Source organism: Heterodontus francisci, chromosome 12 (assembly GCF_036365525.1).
Source record: "Heterodontus francisci isolate sHetFra1 chromosome 12, sHetFra1.hap1, whole genome shotgun sequence".
NCBI lineage: Eukaryota > Metazoa > Chordata > Chondrichthyes > Heterodontiformes > Heterodontidae > Heterodontus > Heterodontus francisci.
The window spans coordinates 75,424,868-75,446,572 of NC_090382.1; positions in this window are offsets into that span (position 1 = coordinate 75,424,868).

Here is a 21,705-nt window from a genome sequence, read left to right on the forward strand (position 1 = left end):
CCTTTCTCCCTCATGTGTTTATTTGGCGTTCCCTTAAATCCATCTATGTTTTTTGCTACTCCTTATGGTAGCGAGTTCTATATTCTAACCACTCCCTGGGTAAAGAAGTTTCCCAATTTTATTAGTGACTATCTAATATTTATGGTTGCTACATTGAAGTATGATCTATCTAGCTATATTATCTCCAGGTTAACGGTTTTGACCCAACCTTTCTGTGTAATAAGATGTGAAAAGGATGATAATTTCACAAAGATGTGATTCAACAGAATTGTGTGGGCTCTGAGAAGAAGGATCCTGTTGAGTTAATGACGTGAATAGGAGATTAGACAGTTTCAGTAGAGAATGTACATCATGGAAGAGTACAGAACAAAGAGAGCAAACTGCTGGAGGTCTGATTTAAAGGCAGCAGCCATCAAAATATCTTATTTATATCATTAGATTAAAGTGTTTAAACATTTAAGTTTTCATAAGATGACAGGTGCGAAATTCATCTCTGTAGCACCAGTTTGCTGGGCTGCTGCCGCCAGCCACTTCCGCTGCAGCCCTCACGGCATGGCCTGCTGAAAGTGGCACCTGCATAGGCATCTCAATCATGCTGGAAGCCTGTGAAGCAATGCTCGCCTGATGTCAACTGCCCATCTGGCTGATGCAATGCCAGGATACTGAATATAAATTTTCATATCATTCTGCAAACAACAAGCGCTGAGCAGCAAGAAGGGTCCTGCACCACTGCTAATTAAAGAGCCTCACAACAGGTTTGCTGGTGAGGTGATTTTGAGGAGCTTGTGCTCAGGCACAGTTGTTGGAAGTATTGTGCTTGGTTCTGGGAGGTGCTTTTTGCCCGTTTTGAAAGCCAAGGAGGAGAGAGGACTACCTGACCCAGGTATGGTCGGCGATGGTGCCGGGGGGTGGGGGGTGGGGGGAGGCAGTTGTTGCAGTGCCTTTTGATCTGCATGACTAGAAAATGGAACTTAAAAGAGAGAGAGAGGTGCTTCACATGAAGGAGGGAGGAGGAAGAGGAGAAGAAGGAACAAGAGGAAGCAGAGAGGAGGGATCCTGGACTCCATGTAACTGGAACGACTTTGAGAGAATGGATTGTGTGGCTCATCTTCCACTGAAACAACTTCCCCATCCCAACTTGGACTTACCTGCCTCGGTGCCTATGAGGGTGGTGGAAGCAGAGACAATCAATGATTTCAAACGGAAATTGGATGGGCACTTGAGGAAATAAATGTGCGGGGCTTTGGGGATAGAGTGGGGGAATGGGACTGATTGGATTGCTCTACAGAGAGTAGGCATGAATTTAATGGGATGAATGGCCTCATTTTGTGCCATAATGACTCTGACTTTATGGCTCTACCTTTCCCCACTGTAACATCCATTTCAGACTCCCCATCATAATATCCTCTGGCGAACATCCTGAAATGAAAGCCACCAACAAAAATCTTCACAAAACATCTTTATCCAACAAAACAAAGAATTACATAAAACATAAAAATGATCTACTCACCCTTCTGAATTCACTTAGTGCCTGTCTTGTGGATGCCCTTGCTTGCGCTAGTGCTCCTACACAGTGCTACCCCAGTGGCTGCAGTGTAGCTGATGGTAGGCTGCTGACTTTCAATGCCCTTACAGTATGCCCATAAGTAGCTCTGAGTCCTGAGAAATTGACATCAGTTTGCACCACCTTGGAATGTGTGGCAGCAGTCTGGGCTGGTTGGCTGACAGGCAGAGTGGCAGTGGTGGGAGCACGAATGCTGTAATCCTGAGCATGTTCAGTCTCCATGGAGCCATGGCCACTCCCACGGGGTGGCACCTCAGCTGGAGCACTAGCCTCTAAAGTTTGCACAGTGCCATCTGAATTTGTGGGTTCAAGTGTCAGATCAAGTAACAGTGTCTCCTCATCACTGTCATGGATTTTCTCTTTCTCTTCCACCTGGCTGTATTGAGGCTGTCCAGGAAGCAATTTTTTGGGGGTATTTGAAAGGATTAAAGCAGAAGGGAAGAGTTAGGGTGAGGGAAGGGGTGATGGGGGGAAAAACAGGAGGTCCATGGTCACTCCGTCTGTAGCTTCCATTTCATACCACATCTTAGGATGAGGGTGAGGAGAGAGTTGAGAAGTAGCATAAAGAAGTCATCCTGGACAGCCTCAGCAGCTTCAGATTTCACGGGCTCTGTTGCTTCTGGACTCGTGATTTGGAGCAAGATCTCCTTGAGAGGGGCTGAAGGTCCGGGGTCGAGCTGACCCACTACTAGTTTTCTGGGCCTCCCAGGAGTTATGGGCCACCTTCCCCTTCAAGAGAGAGGGCAGAATGTCGGTGATTATGCTGCACTGTATTCAATTGATGTGCCTGGCATAGATGAGTAGCTGGACATCTGTGGAGGCAGTGAGAGCTGGGTGTGAGGCTGGCAGCATTGGAAAGTGAGATGGATTATATGAATGTTAGGTCAGAGTCCTGAGTGCCTGGGAGAGCTGCTGGGTTGGGATGGGGGTGTGGTGCTTTGAGCAGTGTGAGAGGTTGGTGTTGCGGTGGATATGAGATGTCATGTAAGGATGCATTCGCTTACCCTGACAACAGTGTAAGGTCATTATTCATCATTCATTTGGTACTATTGCTGCCATGTCCTCAAGGCCAGATTCTGAGCATTCACCTCCCTGACAATGTGCTTCCATTCCCTTCCGAAACTGACACCTCTCCCCAGAAACATGGCTTCGCTCCTGGATTCCACCTGGGTCATCAGTGCCTCCAAGGTGGCATCACTAAATCTAGAACCCCTCTCCCTTGCCCACTGCACCATTTTCCTTCAACTTCAATCTTTCAAAGTGATTTACCAGCAGCCTTCAGTTCAGTAGTGCAGCGTCCCTTTACAGGGACAGTCTCCCCTTAAGAACAGAAGCCTGCTACACCATGTACGATTAGCACAATGCTGCTCAGTCATGCCACTGCGCCCAGAGGCAGCCAGCAGTGCAAGGAGGATGCCAGCAGCATCCACTTGGCCCCATGTTATAATCATACAAATGAGGTAGGAGCACCAAATCTACATGTTGCCCACCTCCAACAAGGCTACTGCATGTTCGAAAACCAGGGTAGGCCAATTTTTAGCCCAATCCCTTCTGGAAAAACAAAAAGGTTTGAGAAGAAACATTGTTTACATACACTGAAAAGTTTCCTTTGGCCAATCCTGGTTTAACCTCCAGGCAACAACTCCATTACTGGTGGAAAGATTATTGCTGAGGAAGTCAATATTTGCTGAATGATTTCTATGGTACAAGCCCGATAGAGGCTCAGCAACATTTTCCATGTTATTTAACTTAACTGAAGACCTACATGATGAGAGGAAAATTTTCATTTAAACAAATATAAAGACTAAATTCTCTGATCAATTAATTAAAATAAACTGTGCATCTTCCTTTTAAGTATTGAAAATCCTTTGAAGGTTTTAAAATATACATGCAGAGTTGATCAGATACACACTAAAGTTTCATTTAACCACTTTCCTCAATGACTTCCATTTCAGCTTATCTTGGCTTACCTCTCTACTGCCTTCATTCCACCTCATGCTGCAACATTGCAGCTCAACCTTTCTGCACAATAAACACACCAATGGCCTCTGAATGAGGCTGTCATTTTCTTTTTGCAGAATTAGGGCCAGTTCTGTGTTGTTGATTTGAACCAAATAAAAACTGAATGGGGCTAGATCATGTTTAAGAAATGTAAGAACCTTTGAAAAACCGAACAACAAAAAGGTTGCACAGTATTCAAAAGGTTAAAAAATTCAGTTTAAATGAACCTATGGTGTCCTTGTGAAAATACAGGTGCTTCATTTGTAAATTATGTTGTAGCACATCATTGCAACGGTGAGCATTTGGGTTTGATTGGTAAGTTTGAAACTGAGCACACGAGCTTCATAGTGATCAGGAGAATCTTAAGCCAGGGAGAGAGAAACAATTTCATGTAGTTCACAGTGTCGATAGTAGAATCTGCCAGTCTTTCAGATTTGGACTGATTAAAGTGAAAAACAGGTTTAATCCCATTCAAATACAATCTGACCAGTGCTTCCTACGTGTCTGAACTTTAATTTCAACTTTTTATTTTGTTTTTTGTCCTGTACATTGCAAATGATGCAAATGTCCTTTTCAATTTCTTATCATAATAAGAAAATTTAACTTTGACAGACCTTATTGCATTTTATATCAGCTGCCTGGAAATTATGTAGAACCGCACAATTCACGAGCAATCGCACTGCCCATCATTTCAGATTAGCAAATGCAGCATTTATTTTTATTGGAAATAATAAGCGACAAAAAGCAGGTTAATAAATTCCACTGAAGTTAATTAGGGCTCACAAAAACTCAGTGTAGGAAAGATCTGATAATTTTCATCATGGAGGTTGCGTTCAAAGAGATTCACTGTCAACTTTTCAGCAATAAAATGCAGGCAGCTGTAATAGCAACTAGCTTCAGCAGTAAAATAATGATTCTGGTTTGTACTTTCCTTCTAACAGTCACCTTTGGGAACTACTCATGTGTTTCAGAGATGATCTCAAAACAGCTTGAAGTATTCAAAATAATATGAGATTGAGTGTCTGCCAAATAAGAGCTCAAACAAAAGTGGCTCAAATCAGGATAAAGTTTAAGGCGGAGGGGAAATCCCAATTATTTTGGTAAATCAGGGTTGCTTAGATTTGGATGTACCTGCTATTTTTAAAATAACACAACAAATGTTCACTTATTTACTTGTTTTTTCTTCCTGGAGGTACGATGCTTCTATTTTAATTGATGTATTCGTTGGTTAATAACTGAGAAAAATGTTTGTGATATTTATTCATTTTCTATCAAAGGTGGTCTATAAATCTTTCTTCTCTCGCGATCAAGTGAAGAGTGTGGCCTAGAAATTCGTTCATGCTCAAAAACGGTTGTGCAAGAGGTTAGTCGCATGTCTCTCTTCATGTTGTCCTAAGCAGCTTGCAACATTCTGCTTGCTAATTGTCATGATCATGTGTGTGCTGACAGCACTACCTGTACTATTCAATTGGTTGCACGCCTGTTTGGGAAGCCTGATATCGGGTGCCTCGAACACTACTTCAAGGTGGTTAGCATCCCTTAAATGGGAGATGCACTCTGACTGAAGACACCAGGGAAGAACCTTTCAGTGTAGGAATGGCTGCAGCAAGCATTGAGAGGGTATCCAGATTCTTCGATGTTGCCTTGGAAATCTTGATGCAGGCAGTGGACAGGAAGAGGGGGGTCATCTTCAGCCCAGGAACCAGAAAGCTCTCCAGGCAACAGCTCTGTCACCAGTGGAAGGATATTGCTGAGGAATTCAATGCCATTATCTTAGTTCCAAGAACAGATCAATACTATAGTACAATGAGATCCATGCTGCCATAAGAAATCTTGTACAGCACACCTTCAGTACCCTAAAGCATCTGCTATCTGGTCCACTCTGAAGGAGCCCTATAGCATTCGGTTGAGCAGGGTCCAAGATTTATTGTGGTGTACCACATGCTGCACAATCTTATCATAATGAGGGAACAGTCCTTGCCATAACCTATTGGGCAAGATGCTGAGGAGCAGGAGCATGAGGCAGAGAAAGAAGAGTTAGAGGAAGAGAAAGGGAGGCTATAACCTGGACAACTCCTTAATGCCCAGGCTGTGCATGACAAACTAAATCAGGAGCAATACTAGTGATCTTAACCTCAATTCCCCATTCACCAACAGTCCCACACCTTACTTTCTTTTTGTCAGTGATGCACAATACAAAAATATAAGCGAACACAAAATATGCATTTCAATCATGTCATGATCCTTTTTTTTTCTCCGGGAAATATGGGATGTGTCTTTAAGACAGCAAAGGAGCCATACTGCTTTAAGAACCAGCAAGCCTCAGGAGTTAGAGCAAGTGCATTTTTGGTTGCCGTTAGATACAAGATACAGAGAGGGAATCAACCAGCTTCAAAGAATGCATCCTGGTTACCCAGCAACAGCCATTCAGGGACCATGGACCAGATATACAATGTTGCAATTACCTTTTGAACTGGCTTTTTAGTTGAAAACAGACTGTTCTCGTTGGAGACACAGAAAGACAGCTGTGTGTTAGTACCTGAAAGGAGAAACTGACCATTTAAACTGAAGGAAGAGGATTTAGTCTGTTTACTTATTATTATCTCTCAAAATTCTAAAAGAAAGTCAAGCCAAAACAGAGATCTCTGATAATTTAAACTGAAGGAAGGGAAGTTAGACTGACATTCTTTTATCCCTCAAAAATTCTAAAGCTAAATTGATTCATTTAAAAAGTGCTTGCAAGTCGTTAATTGTTGAAATTAATTGCTGGAGAAGGAAAGCATCACTTCCTGCTGGAATAAACTGTGGACTGTTCTACTGTTGAAGAACCTTTTTTCTTCCTCATCGGATGGCTGTGAGGACTTCAAGCAATCTTGGACTTATTCACCTCCGGCAGGAGTGTAAATTTGCAAGGACCCTAATTTTTTTTATTTTAAATGTTTATATCTTCATAGTGTTTAAGAATTTAGTTTTTTCTGATTAAACAGTTAATTTGTTGATTTAAAGACACCTGGTTTGGTTAGCCTTATTTCGGGGTTAATAAATGGTACAATTTGGCTGGTTCTTTCTTTAATTTGGAAAGTTTAACATTATTATGTTAGGCGATCTGTGGAGGGATGGGATTGAATTAACAGTGTGATTCTCCCACCACAATCAGAATCGTTTATTTTGTTTAGGGGCTTTGACTGGAGCAGTCGGTCGTAAAAATCCAAATATATAAATTGTCATGCCAGAATGCATACAAAAATACATTAATCACCTTTGAGTATTTCCCTTGTACCTCTTCCATGTGCCTTTGCCTGTCCTAGGAGGTACTTCCCTGCTAGTTGCAGCATGGCTGATGGAAGACTGCTGACTGTCTGTGGAGAAGACTGCAGATGACCTTGGAGTGCAATCTCCAGCAGCTCTGAGCCTAGAAGATCTAGCTGCAGACTGCACCACCTTGGCATGGGCAGCAGCAGTCCGAGCAACAGCAGTCTGGGCTGGCTGACGGGCAACAGAAAGGGCACTGATAGAGTGCATTGGTGGGAGCACATATGCTACCACCCTGAGAGAGGATACAGGTTTGTGCGGTACGGAGCCACTGCCACTCCCCCCGGGACGATGTTTCAGCAATCCTAGTAATCTATTGGAGAGCAGATTGCTGGAGTGCAATGACACCCTACAGCCCCTTTGAATGGTAGTTTCTAGAGCTATGATGTTAGGGTTAGGTTAGGGTTAACCATAACCCTCACCCGAACGTCTGAAATTATATAACACTAAGCTAAGATTGCATGACAACTGTCTGAGCTTTCATTGCAGCACTTAGACATTGGTACCGCAAAATGAAAGCTGAGATATCAGCCAACAGACAGTGAATCATGGTTAGTTCCATAGGTGTATTAATGGAGGTAGTCACCCATTTCTTATTGGAAAGGATGGGCTCCAAGCTCTGCTCAAAGCCCAGTGCCAAGTTGGTGCTGAACTCTTCCATGCTCCTTGACATTGAATGGAGGCTTTCTAGCAAGCATTTCAATGTACCAAGCTTTTGGGTACGTTTTTCCATCGGCCTTCTTCTCTAACCTGGCCTATCAACATCATCATCTAAGTCTTCTGCCGTAGAACTAGTGTATGACCTTATCCTCAGCCATGCAGGCACCTGAGCTTTTCCCCCTACTCTGGTTGCAGCACACTTGTGCTGCACCTGTGCCACACCTGCCTCTCTGTGATCCTCTAAATTACGCTCAATGTCAGTATCTGACATAGTGGCTGCGACTGTGAAATTGACTAACAGTGTGTCTTCATCTTCACTGCCTTCTTGGTATTCCTCCACTTCCTGGCCAGGTTGCACTTCTTGGGTATCTGAAAGGAAAATGGGACTAGTGTAGGATTGTGGTGAGGGGAGACAGAAGTGCAGCATCCAGATACCTTGGTGCTCGCGCTGTGCTGGAATCAGCCATTTTCGATTGTTGTGCAACACTCTATTTCCCATGATTTCTGCCACAATGCACCTCCCCTTTAAGAGCCAGGCAAGCTATGAAAAGTGCAGGCTAGCTTTGATTAGTATTAGGCATTCATGATATTGGGTCCCTTGCTGATGTGTGCAGCCAGTGAACAGTGCAGAAAACATTGGTTACATACAGAAATCGTAGCAATGCACAGGCAGCACAAAGTTGGCATCCTGCCTGCATTTTAATTAACAGGTATGCATCACAATCCCTGCATTCATTTCCTGGGTTATCCAATTTAACCCCCTCAAAGTTTAGACAAAAATGTCATCCAAAGTAAACAGCAGAAAAGAATGTAAATTAATATCTGAATAATAAGTTTCAGTGCTGTATCTCTAAAAATAAAAAAAATAAAAAAATAAAAAAAGTGAGCACTGTCGGCACCATCACTCAGACCATCTATTTTCACTTCCGCAACAATGCACAACTCCATCCTTGCCTTAGCTTATCTGCTGCTGAAACCCTCATCCATGCCCACACTTGACTATTCTAATGCACTCCTGTCTGGCCTCCCACATTCTACGCTCTATAAACTTGTGGTCATCCAAAACTTGGCTGTCCATTTCCTAACTCGCACCATCCCATTCACTCATCACCCCTGTGCTTGCTTACCTATGTTGGTTAATCAATGCCTCAATTTTGAAATTCTCATCCTTGTTTTCAAATCCTTCCATGGCCCTGCTGCTCCTAATCTCTGCAACCTGCTCCAGCCCCATAACCCTGAGATATATAAGCTCATCTAATTCTGGCCTCTTGAGCATCCCCAATTTTAATTGCTTCGCCATTGGTGGTCATGCTTTCAGCTGCCTGGGCTCTAAGTTCTGGAATTCCCTCACTAAACCTCTTCACTTCTCCACCTCTCTTTCCTCCTTTAAGATACTCCTTAAATTCTACATCTTTGAACAGGTAGGTGTTATATAATTATAAGTTGTTGTTGAGAATATTGTTTTTGTCTTATTGTCTTAATATACTACCTTCTGTCACAATAGAGGTAAGGAAATATTACAACTAACTTTGGAGGATGAACTTCCAAGGAATGGGTTCTGGACAGTGTCCGTGGTAAAATATTTTGCGGTCCATGACTGGTAATTTCAGGGATGTAAAATTTCCCATTGGCTTCTTCAGACCAGCTTTTAAAAAACAAAATCACAAACGTCAGTTTCACAGCTGATAGGTGCTGGGAATGGGAACAGTGGTGTCCGAACTTCAGACAGATTCGAGGTTTTCCAGTTCCAATTTTTTTCTTTAAAAGTATGCTGGAAAACCCTGAATCTGCCCGAATTGGAAACCACCGTTCCCGCTTTCAGCAATGGTCAGAGACAGAAAGGGCAGAGAGAGGGGCAGAGAAAGAGAGACGGAGGCAAAGAGAGAGAGAAAGGGGGGCAGAGGGAGGGGGAGGGGTCAGAGAGAGAGAGGGCAGAAAGAGGAGGGGGGCAGAGAGGGATGGGGGGAGCAAGCACACAGAAAAGAGGGTGGCAGAGATAGAGGGGGGGACAGACACAGAGAGGAGGGGCAGAGAGCGGGTAGGAGGGGGAAGAGAGAGAGAGAGAGAGAGGGGGCAGGGGGCAGAGAGAGAGAGAGGGAAGGGGAGAGGCAGAGAGAGAAAGAGGGAAGGGGAGCAGGGGTGCAGAGAGAAAGGGAACAGATTGAGAGAGAGACGGACAGAGAGAGAGAGAGGAAGGGCAGAGAGAGAGAAGGGGAGGGGGCAGAGTGACAGACAGACAGAAAGAGAGAAGGAGAGACAGAGGCAGAGAGAGACAGAGAAGGGCAGAGAGAGCGAGGGATGGGGGAAAGAGACGGTGCGATAGAGAGGAGGGCAGAGAGAGGGGAGCAGAGAGAGAGAGATGGACAGAGTGGGGGAAGGGGCAGAGAGAGAGGGATGGAGATAGAAGGAGGGGGCAAAGAGAGAGAGGGAGAGACAGAGGCAGAGAGAGACAGAGAAGGGCAGAGAGAGAGAGGGATGGGGGAGAGAGACAGTGTGACAGAGAGAGGGGGGCAGATAGAGAGAGGGACAGAGTGGGGGAAGGGGCAGAGAGAGAGGGACAGAGATAGAAGGAGGGGGCAAAGAGAGAGAGGGAGGACAGAGAAAGAGGGACAGAGGGGAGCAGAGAGAGAGGAGGGCAGAGAGAGGGGGAAAAAGAGAAAGAGGGCAGAGAGAGAAGGGATCTGACAGAGAGAGGGGACACACGGGGGGGGGGGCAATGCAGAGAGAAGGGGAGCAATGGGGGGGGACACAGAGAGGGGAGTCACAGTGAGGGAGGGGGAGAGAGACAGACATAGGAAGAGAGAGGAGGGAGGGAGTACGATCAAGGTCAGTCCTGACAGATTAACACTTATCTGGAATAGTCTGCATCGCTACAAGTGTACGGGAAGACATTGACAACTTGTGCAAGCAAAAAAAAAGCCAGGTATTTCACTAAATTAATGTCCAACACAGTGACGAGAAAGTAAGTCAATAAATTAATCTTCTCATTTAAAGGTTCTTCACACAAATGCACATTTGTTGTTGTTTTGATTAATAGTAAGATAAATTTTTAATGCCTTTTTGTCTCACCAGCCCCCTATGTAAGACAATAATTGTAATGTGGCTCCCTACGTGAAAAAGTTGGACATCCCTGCTCCAAGCCTTTAACCTTGTGTTTTAAAATATCCTATCAGCTAGGTTATTTTAAAACTCAAGCTTAAAGGTTTGTGTTATGTAAAGTCATTTTAAAATGGCAAAAGCCACTTGGGGAATGTCTCGATTTCTATGCTCTGGCATGCATTACTTTCACATGGGACTCAAGCTCAGTGACATGTCGAAAATTGCTAGACTTTTACTTCTATATAAATGTCTCAATTCCATTGCTATCCATTGTTCCAGAACTTGTATTGAGGGGAAAACAGGCAAGAAAATCCAAGGAATCTCCAGAAGTCAGCACTGTAATTTCCTCATGAATACAAGATTATGGTGTAATGGAACTGAGTGATATTGGCAAAAACAGGATCCTGCTGTCCCATATTACAATAGTTAGTAAATACCATGTAACGGACAGCTTTAACAAATCTTAATCTATGATGAACTGTCTATGATTCCGTAACGAAATCCATGCTGCATTTGCAGTTTTAAAACCTGTCATGGAAGACAGAGTAAAAATGTATTATGTTTCAATACCTCTAGCACCTAGAAGGACAAGGGCAGTAGTTGCATGGGAATACCACCATCTGCAAATTCCCCTCCAAGCCACAACACATCCTGATTTGGAACTATATCGCGGTCCCTTCACTGTCACTGGGACAAAATCCTAGAACTCCCTTCCTAACAGCACTGTGGGTGTACCTGCCCACATAGACTGCAGCGGTTCAAGAAGGCAGCTCACCACCACCTTCTCAAGGGCAATTAGGGATGGGAAATAAATACTGACCTTGTCAACAATGCCCATATCTCACGAACAAAAGAAAGACCACGTTAGAAACAGTCATTAACTTTTTTTGCTGTAAATTGGATTATAGGACAAATTTTATAAGTATGTCAAGAATCAGTAACTGCAATGCGCATCATTTACTATCCAGTCTGAGAGCAGATAACCTGAATGGCCAATGGCATTTGAAAGTTGTCTATATCATACAATTACATTACATTAAAAATGCATCTTTGCTAACCAATATGACGTTTGGCTTGGCCATAAATTGGGTTAGTCTGGAGTACAATCTTACAGATAGTGACTAAACATTTTGTAACTGAATAATATGTGCAGTAACAACCACTCAACTTTTTGCAGAAAAGCTTTTTGTTAATAATTATCTTGTCAGAGCTCAATCAGAATCAACAGTGATAGACTGAGATATAGACACAAGTGAATTTAAGAGAATCGCTTTATTGGAAGAGCTGAACAGCGCTCATTATTTGTAATTTTATTTATCTAATTTTGTCACTAGCTTAGGTGAGCAAATGACATTTTGTCCATGAGAGATGCTGTTGTTTCTGTATGTTAGAATCCAAGACTTAGTTTAACAGCTTGTCAAGATGAATAAACTAGACTTGGCTGCCTATAATTAATCTCTGTCCCTTCCTATCCCACTCTGCTTTTCTGTTTTACATGACTCTTCTGAAGTACTATCTGCTCCATCCTATAAAATTCTTCTGATTTGAATATCACTGTCCTTTTGTTGGCTGCCCTATCTTCAGACACATTACAAGCAGGTGAAGAAGTTGCACAAATATTGACCATCACAGGTTAAATTGTCTTGTGACAATAGCAGTGTGAGAAATGGTCCATCTTCCTAGTGCTGATTTTTCTACTGCCTCACCTCAATAACCACAATAACAATCCTGTCCTTGAGTTTTATGGTTTATTGGATGAATTTGCACTCCTGACACAGTGTGAATCCACAAAGGTCATTTGATAAGGTCCATCTGCCACCCTGTGACATGGTGTAGCTAGCTCTATTCTTGTTAACAAAGGTATTTCGTATTGGCATTGCATACTGTTTTGCTTGTTAGTTAGCTAGTACAGTTGTGCTGCTCTCCATTGATGTTTGTATGCTTAGCTACTTTATTTATAGGGAGAAATGTGTTTTAAATCAGACTGTGATTTGATGGCATTAGATTGACTATACACTTTATAGACCGATTAATTGGCCCCATATCCGTGACTGAGTCAATCATTTTGTTAAATGTCCAAGGTGTAACATGTTGGTGCCTATCTCTGGTTCTGGACCTTTCACTTCATGGCAAGAATATCTCATGAGCAATTGTAAGGCTTCATTTGCACGCCTCTTGGCTGCCTTTGCAATGACGTTATTTGGGTGAAATTGATTCACAGGGTATTGAATGCTACATATTTTATTGTCGCATGTCGTCCTCTATAAAAATGCTGGATGACATATTGAGCCATATAGACCAGGAAGATAGCAAGGTTGTGCTGAGATGGCTGATCACTCAACAACACTGGGTCACGACAATTCTCATCAGTGTTACCAGGCTAGGAGGAGATTTTTTTCTGGAAATGCATGGTTCTGGAGGTCTGGTGAAGGCAGGGTTTGGCTGTAGTGCTTGAGTAACATGCTCACATTCACTGTTTAGGTTGAAAGATGAAGAACGGCCACACAGGCGAGTTACCAGGAGTGCTGTTTTCTATTGTGTCATATGGAACCTTGAGTTATCAATTTCAGAAGAGGATAAAAAATGGGAATTGAATATATATATTATATATATATTGTGTTAAGCATCCTGAAATATGGAAAAAAAACATTAACCTTTTGTTTCCCATTTTTAAACACAAAAGTGTTTACTCATTGCTTAGCAATGTTCTATAAATAGCAGGATTTGACATTTTGTCATTAGAACAAATTGTTTACATTCTTAGACGTTGCAGATTTACTAAGGACAGTGGGTTCATTACTCTAATCACCCAAGAAGTACTCTCTTCCTATTTACAAATTTTCATATGTAGATGAGTTTGAAGCTGTTCAGAAAATTCTGCCTTAAGCAACAGTCAAAATCACAAACTGCTTTTTTCCCCAGATATCCTTGTCACATGGACGGGATCTGGGAATGCAGTGTTCTAATTGTGAGACTAATGGAACTACCCTTGCAATGTGATTAATAAGTTCTTTTGCTTTGACCATGGAAATTGCTGCGGTCATTCTCTCCTATGTCTTACAGTTTGTTCCGGACATAAATTGTTTTCACCTTTAATTCTCATATCCTTGTTAAAGAAATCAGAAAGGTGGTCTTAGCTTTTCTTACATTATTTGTTACACCCTTGCAGTTAGCTTGGGCTCAGCAATGACAAGAGGCCTAGCGTTAAGTTGCCTGCATGGCTTCTCAGCTGGGCATAAATATATTATTTGAAATCTCCCTATCCCTGTTTTAATTCAAAGAAACATTTTATTCGGTGGTGGCAACTCCACTGTTTTCAAAGAGAATACTCATATGCCAGCCAATCCTGATTAATTGGTAAAGTCCCAGTAGAAATATGTTATTCAGGAATATCTTCAAGTGAGAAATCAGAACATTCTCAGCAGCTTTTATTTCTTTTGATTGGAAATTTGTGGAGGAACATCAGCTTTTCATTTTGTTTAAGGAAGATTTAGTACAGTCTAATTTACAAATTGGGTGATTACCTCACTGCAATCACATTCAAGAATTTGTTGAGTTAAATTCAGTTGGCCTGATGCTTCTTCTCATTTTGAAGAACTCTCCTGACTGCTCTCAGGCATGTCTATGCTGTGCAGTACAAATGACACTCACAAATGACAATGACATCAGGAACTCCAGGAAGCCCAATTGCATAAATGAAGTGACTAAATTACTAGATTAAATGATGCAATTGGTGTACCGATTCACAGGATCTGCTGTCCATAGTTACTTCAGTGGTACTTCCATAAAGAATTATCAAGGTGTCTCTTAACTCAAATATTTATCAGCCAGTCGGAAACCAATGAGATTTTAAGGAGACACTGAAAAAATGTTTCCTGTTCCCATGATTTGTAAGTCACAACCAGCAATCCTTCATGTGTATAAATTATGATCATTTGAGAGTGAAATCATGTAAAGGATTTTCCCATTGATGTTTCTGAAAGAGTTCTATTTGCAAATTGTGAGTAAAGCAAATCAGTTTATCTAAAGGTGCTTATTGGCAAGCTACTGCTGTTCTAGCCTTGTATGCTCAAGCCTGCTGGACTGTCTGCAATCCTTTTGTCATGCACCATTATTCAAACGGCTGCCTCCAATTACCTTCTCCTTAATTTTGTAATCTCAAGCAGCAGATGCCCGCCTCGAGAAAGATTTCTTAGCAGAGTGCTGACTTTTTGAGATAATGGCAAAAAAGGTCTTGCTATTTCTAACCACCCTGTCCAGATATTATCTAAGCAAAGTGACAAATCCCTTTACTTGTATTTAATAACTCATCATGTTTCCTTTCTCTGCAATCAGAAAATTGCTTTTCAGAGAACATCCAGTTGACCTTTTCCAACTGCACATGCAGTTCTGAAAAATAATTTGTTTTTCAGTGCCTTTTATTGAGTTTCAACTCTGTTTTAAATTCTTTCTTTATAACCACATTTCCAGTGCCCATCTTCTCCAAATGGACTCTCACATTTTCATTTTTAGATGTTAATTTCTAATAACTTGCTAATGAATCTGTGCAACCAGACAAATTGAACTTCTGTTTTTCCTATATGAAATTAATTTTCAGCCTGCTGTACTGCTGGATGCTGGGAATGCACATTTCTGTTATGATCATTTTCCTGTGCAAAACTTTTTATTTTTCTTTATCAGTTGTTTGGTTCTGATGCACTCCATTGCATAGTCAATAATGCATGCATAAAGAAGAATGGAAAATCATTGATGTGAGATTAAGATCATTTTTTTGCAGTTTTATTCTCCATTTCATCTCTCCACCTCTAGAAGTGATAACTCATGATAGAGTGGATAAAACAGGATATTTGGGTGGCTAAATTGGATAATCCCAAAATCGGGCACAGGGATTGCGATGCATGGTTACACCACTCCCATTCAAAGTGATGCAAGCAGCAGGCAAACTTGGTGCTGCCTGCTATTTATAATGGTTGTAGTATGCGGCCCAGTGCTAAATGCACTGTGGGTAGTGTTATGACCGAGGCGGGAGTAATGCGCTGTCAATTCAGTACCAATACTCCACAGGTTGCAGCATATTATTAAAGTTTTCCCACCTACTGGAAATTAGCCGAATGAAAATATTTTAGTAACTCCCAGAATAAAACAGACCAAACCAGCTATCTTTAAACAACAACAAATTAACCATTTATTAATAAACTAAACCTTAAATACTATTAAGATAAACTTATGTCCAAAGATTTAATAACTTATTTTCTCTGAACCCAAATGCACACACACATACAGTCAAAAATCAATCAAATTGTATTTCTTAGGAAATAAAATAAATACCTGGGTTGTAAGTCCTGGTGAGTTGTGTTCCTGGTTGGTGGGGTATCCCAGATTAGAACAAGCAGATGCCACTCGATGTCTCCAGGCAAATTTGACGAAATAGTCTTTTAATAGATAGGCATTCGAAGCACTTTGGTTACAGCAGGCATCACACCGTTCTTTTAACAAGGAGTATAGCCACAGATCTATTTGGATTCTAAAATTGGTAGTTTTTCTGTAGAAACTTCACTGAGAATTCCAGCAAACACAAACGAACGACAGAGATTTCCTCTTGAAAGAAAATTTTCTTTCTTTCGAAGGGTTTTTTTTCTCTCCTTAGGCAATACAGAGCCTGAAGATAAATGTAGATTTTCCTGCTAAGAGAAATAGGCAGCTTCTTCCTTCAGAGCATGCTTTGCTGGACTCCAGTTCAAACCAGTTGAAACCAGTCTTTATCCACAGTTAAAAGTTACAGTACATCAGTCTCTCTCTCCTGCTGTGGCCTATGAAACAAGTGCAGCTGCTGGCACACTGTGCTCAGTCTTAAAGGCACACAGTTTTTAAACAGAGTCTTAAAGGCACACTGCTTTAAACAGTTCTGTGACAGTAGCTGAATGCCTCAGTAAGAGGCTTACATTCATGCAAGGCTAGCACCACTTAAAGCTTGCCTGTATTATCTCAAGTCAGATGGCACCTCTTAAAGAGAAGGCGCATTCTGACTGCAGCAGGGACAGAATTGCTTGAAGAAGAGTGGAAAACCTGAAGGAAGCAGCAAAAGTTGCACAACAGGCCCGAGAGCTTGTCCCAAGGTTCTTGGATGCTGCACTGGAGGCCTTGGTGCAGGACAGGGACAGGAGGAGAGAGGTTCTCTTTCCTCATGGGACAAGGAGGGCCTCCAGAAAAGTGTTGAGAAGGCAGAGGGAGCAAGTAGCCATAACGGTCCATTCCAGCAGTCTAGCTATGAGGACCTGGATGCAGTGGTGAAAGAAGTTCAATTACCTCACATGAGTGATCAAGGTCAGGCCATATCCCACCAACTGTGCCACTAGCCTCACACACTGCTCCATTAACCATGCTCTTTTACTCACCTACCAACAATATATTTCAGGATTATTACCAAGAGGACGGTAAGGTGTGGAACCATTGAACAATGGGGATCTGGGGTTTGATTCAGGGAAACCTGAGTCTAATGATGTGCTCACGGACAGCCTGGCCAGAATATAGGCATGCTGGCTGCCCTCTCCCTTCCTCCTTCTCCTTTTCCTGAGTGCCTGCCAAATCTGTGGTGGCAAGGGCTGCGGTCTCTTGATGACCAGGTTGTGGAGGATGCAACAGGCGACCATGAATTGAGACACCCACTCCACAATTACTGTTGCTTCAGCATCCCAATGGTCTGCTCGATGGTGTTTCTCATGGCAGCATGGCTCTCATTATGTGGTTGGTTGTGGAGGTGGCATCAGCCAGGTGTAGAGTGGGTAACCTTTGTTGCCGAGCATCCGTGCTTTGGTTTGACATGGTGGCTGAAAGTTTATTGCAACAGTTGTCTGGCACAGGATGGATGAATCACAACTGCTGCCAAGATCATCCACTCGCAAGAAAGTTCAGGGCCACTCTTAACTTGACGGCCACTTGTAGCATTGTCCTCACCCTGATCTGAGGCTGCAGGTCTGGTTCCAAGAGGTGTCACAGTTTTATAACCACTTCCTTGGGGAACTGCACCAACAAATACAATGATCCTGGCTTAGGTGTAAGGAAGAGGTGGGTAAGGCTTCTTGCTGAGAGCTCTTCTCCCCCTCCTCCTCCCTGTGCGAGCAGCTTGTCTTCTTTGCTGCCACCATCTGATGTTGCAGCCTAAGGGGGGACTGCAATGAAGACCCCCATAACTGAGAGCAAGTAGCATGCTCAGAGCCCTTGCAGTAGCAAAAGATGCTTTCCCAACATCTAGCACCACTCACTGCAGAACTTAACAACTTTTATGAACTCCTCCAAACACCCTATACTTCCACAAACTCAGAAAAAGCCAGTAGAAAGTAATAAGCAACTAACCTGAAAGGTGCATGATGATGCCTTTAAATAATACTGGTGGGCAGGGTGGGGGAGTTGTTGGTGGGGGAGATGGTTGGGTCCCCTGTGCTGCTGAACACATTCAGCTGTGTGTGTTTAACATAAGGCATTAACTAGAATGGAGAGGTCAAAAATGGCAGGTCAGGTGTCAAAGCAGCATTAGACTAAAGCTGATGTCAGAATCAGCCTACTCTACATACTTCCAAAGCACACATGTAACGCCAATTTTGCGGCCATGAAGTTTAGGAGGATTAACTTCAGTGAAGCTATAGCGGTATAAATAGTAGTCAGTTGGTAGATTAGTAGCCTGTTCCATTTTTGCTTTTCAAGCACAGAAAGTGCTTAACATTAAGATAAAACCATTAATGTCAGAACAGAAGAGAAAAGGAAAAAATGAAGAGATTGAGGAGGAGAGGTCAAAGTAATGGTCAGAGGAGTGTTTTGAAATGAACACAATAGTTCTGTGTATGATGATTTGTTCAATTTACTGCTAGATTTTAACATCGTTTCACTGTGAAAAAGCCACTGGAAATCTTGTGAAGCAAGATTAGAACCTGAGGCAGGGGTTTAGCTGTTTCAGCTATGCTGATGATGGGTGCCATAATCAGGTTCCATGGTATATGATGCCCAATGGACTCAGGAATACAATCTGTGGTACTGTAAATTTGAAATAATATTTTTTGTTGCATTAAAATAATATGAATATCTCCCCATTACTAATCAATTTAGTGTAGCAATTAGGAGCTTGGCTTTTTGTCCTGCTGCAGCATAATGTACCATGGCAACAGGATCCCTGAGATAGGAAAGCAAACTATGCAGGAGACCAATATTTTTATATCAAGAGCTGGGAATGGAATACTTGTATAAAGAGAGAAACAATGGATTCAGGACATGCCTGTCTGCACACAGGGACTGTAATCCAACAGAAAGGCTTCACTGCATTTTGATGTGGCAAATCACTTAGTCAGAAAAAAATAGGGTGAATAAAAGGCTGCAGGCCATCTACAGAGTGTACAGGGTTTCAACGGTGCTACTGCATGTCGGCAAAAGGATTTGTATACCATAAAAATGACAGATACACCATGATTAACCCAGAGCTTGCCCCAATTACAGTATAATTTTTGTTCCAACTTTGGTATTGTCAGCACTCTGAGAGAAAAAAGGCAATTATCATAATTTTCAAGCTCAAACACACTGGATAGAAAAATCTTCCACAAAATGTCATTGAATTATCTGCACAAAAGGGAAATAAAAGCAGAACTGTCACTAGCCCAACTCTCTAATCAGCAGTTGATTTTTCATTTAATTTTTTATGTTTCAAGGTCCATGTTTGCAAAGTTTTTCTCTACTACTTGATTAATCTTTCATGAAACAAAAAACTAGAATTGCTTGTGTCAAAATTCAACTTCATTGTAAAGCCTTGAGTTTACATCTGTCTCTAGTATCCTTCCTATCTCTACTTATGTGCTCTTTAAATTTATTGTGTCCATCAGAACCACATTGCTGCTCACCTAACCCTTTTCACAATAAACTGCTGACCATCAAACTTCCCTTCCTGACACACATACTAACAGCCATTGTGAATGCTTCCCCTTATCAGTTACTTCTCCTCTCCCTTTCAATACCAACCATTATAACCCTCTCCTCAAAAAACACACCCGACACTCCTCTGTCCTTGCAAATTATCACCCCATCCACAGCCTCCCTTTTATCCCCAAATCCTTGAATCTGCCAAGGAGCTATCCTAGGCCCCCTCCTCTTCTTCATCTATATTCTGCTCCTTGACAACATAATACAACAATGTGGAGTCAACTTTCACATGTATACTGACAACACCCAGCTCTACATCCTCACTTTCTCTCTTGACCCTTTTACTACATCTGTGTTGTCAGACTGCTTGTCTGACATGCAGTATTGGATAAGCTGTATTTCCTCAAGTTAAATTTTTGGAATAGAGGACAGAGGATTGGTTAATGAACAGGAAGCAAAGAGTGGTCATAAACGGGGCATTTTCAAGTTGGCAGGCAGTGAATAGTGGGGTGTCACGAGGATCAGATCAGGGGCCTCAGCTATTTATCATCTATATTAATGGCTTAGATGAAGAAACAGTAAGGTATCTAAGTTTGCTAATGATACAAAGGTAGGTGGAAAGGTAAGCTGTGGGGAGGGCACAGAGAGGCTGCAAATAGATATAGACAGGTTAAGTGAGTGGGCGACAAGATGGCAGATGGAATATAATGACGGGAAGTGTGAAGTTGTTCACTTTGGTTAAAAGAATAGAAAAGCAGAATATTTTTAAAAGGTGTGAAACTTGTAAATGTTGATGTTCAAAGAGACTTGGGTGTGTTTGTACAAGGAATGCAAAATGTTAGCATGCAGGTACAGCAAGCAATTAGGAAGGCAAATGGCATTTATTGCAAAGGGAATGGAGTACCGAAATAAATAAGATTTTTAAGGCAGAGGTAGATAGATTCTTGCTAAGCAAGGGGATGAAAGGTTATGTGGGGTAGGCGGTAATGTGGAATTGAGGTTACAATCAGATCAGCCATGATCTTGTTGAATGGTGGAGCGGGCTCGAGGGGTCGAGTGGCCTACTCCTGCTCCTAATTCGTATTTTTGTATGTTTGTATGTCTTGCTGCAATTGTACAGGGTTTTGTTGAGACCACATCTGAAATACAGTGTGGAGTTTGGTCACCACATGTAAGAAAGGATATGCTTGCATTTGAGGCAGTACGGCGAAGGTTCACTAGATTGGTCCCTGGGATGAGGGAATGGTCCTATGGTGAGAGGCTGAGTAAATTGAGTCTATATTCTGTGGAGTTTAGAAGAGTGAGAGATGATCTCATTGAAGCATACAAGATTCAGAAGGGGCTATATAGGGTAGTCTCAGGATAAGGGGCGATCAGAAGGACTGAGATGAGGAGAAATGACCACTCAAAGGGTTGTGAATCTTTGGAATTCTCTACCCTAGAGGGTTGTGGATGCTCCAACATTAAATGTATTTAAGGCTGGAATCGACAGATTTTTGGTCTCTCAGGGAATCAAGGGATATGACGAGCAGGTGGGAAAGTGGAGATCAGCCTTGATTGTAAAGAATGGTGGAGCAGGCTCAATGGACCATATGGTCTACTCCTGCTCTTATTTCTTGTATTCTTGTGGGAAGACTAAAGCTATCATCTTTAATTGTTCCACAAAGTCTACACTTTACCATCAATTGCAATCCCCTACTTGATCACTGGCTCAGGTTGACCCAGACAGTTTGCAATCTCAGTGCTCTATTCAACCCCAAGCTGAGCTTTCAATTTCCTGTTCTCTCCATCACAAAGACCATCTACTCCCACGTCTGTAACATTACTTGTATTTGTCTTTGCCTCTCCCAATATGCTGCTAAAACACTCATTAGTGCATTTGCCACCTCCAGATATGACCCTAACTGCTTCCCGTCCTCCAGCACAATAAAATTCAGCTGATCTAAAATCCATTGCCTGAATCCTATCATGCACCAAGTCCCATTCATGCATTACCCCTGTCCTTGTTGGTACATTGGCACCTGGTCTCCCAATGCTGCTTCTTGAGATATTGCTTTAATTGCTTGAGTACTAGTTAGCATACTGTTGATTATTTGAGTACTAGTTAGCAAACTGTTGAATATGTAAGTAGTTTAGTATACATCATCACAGGAAGTGATGTAAACCAA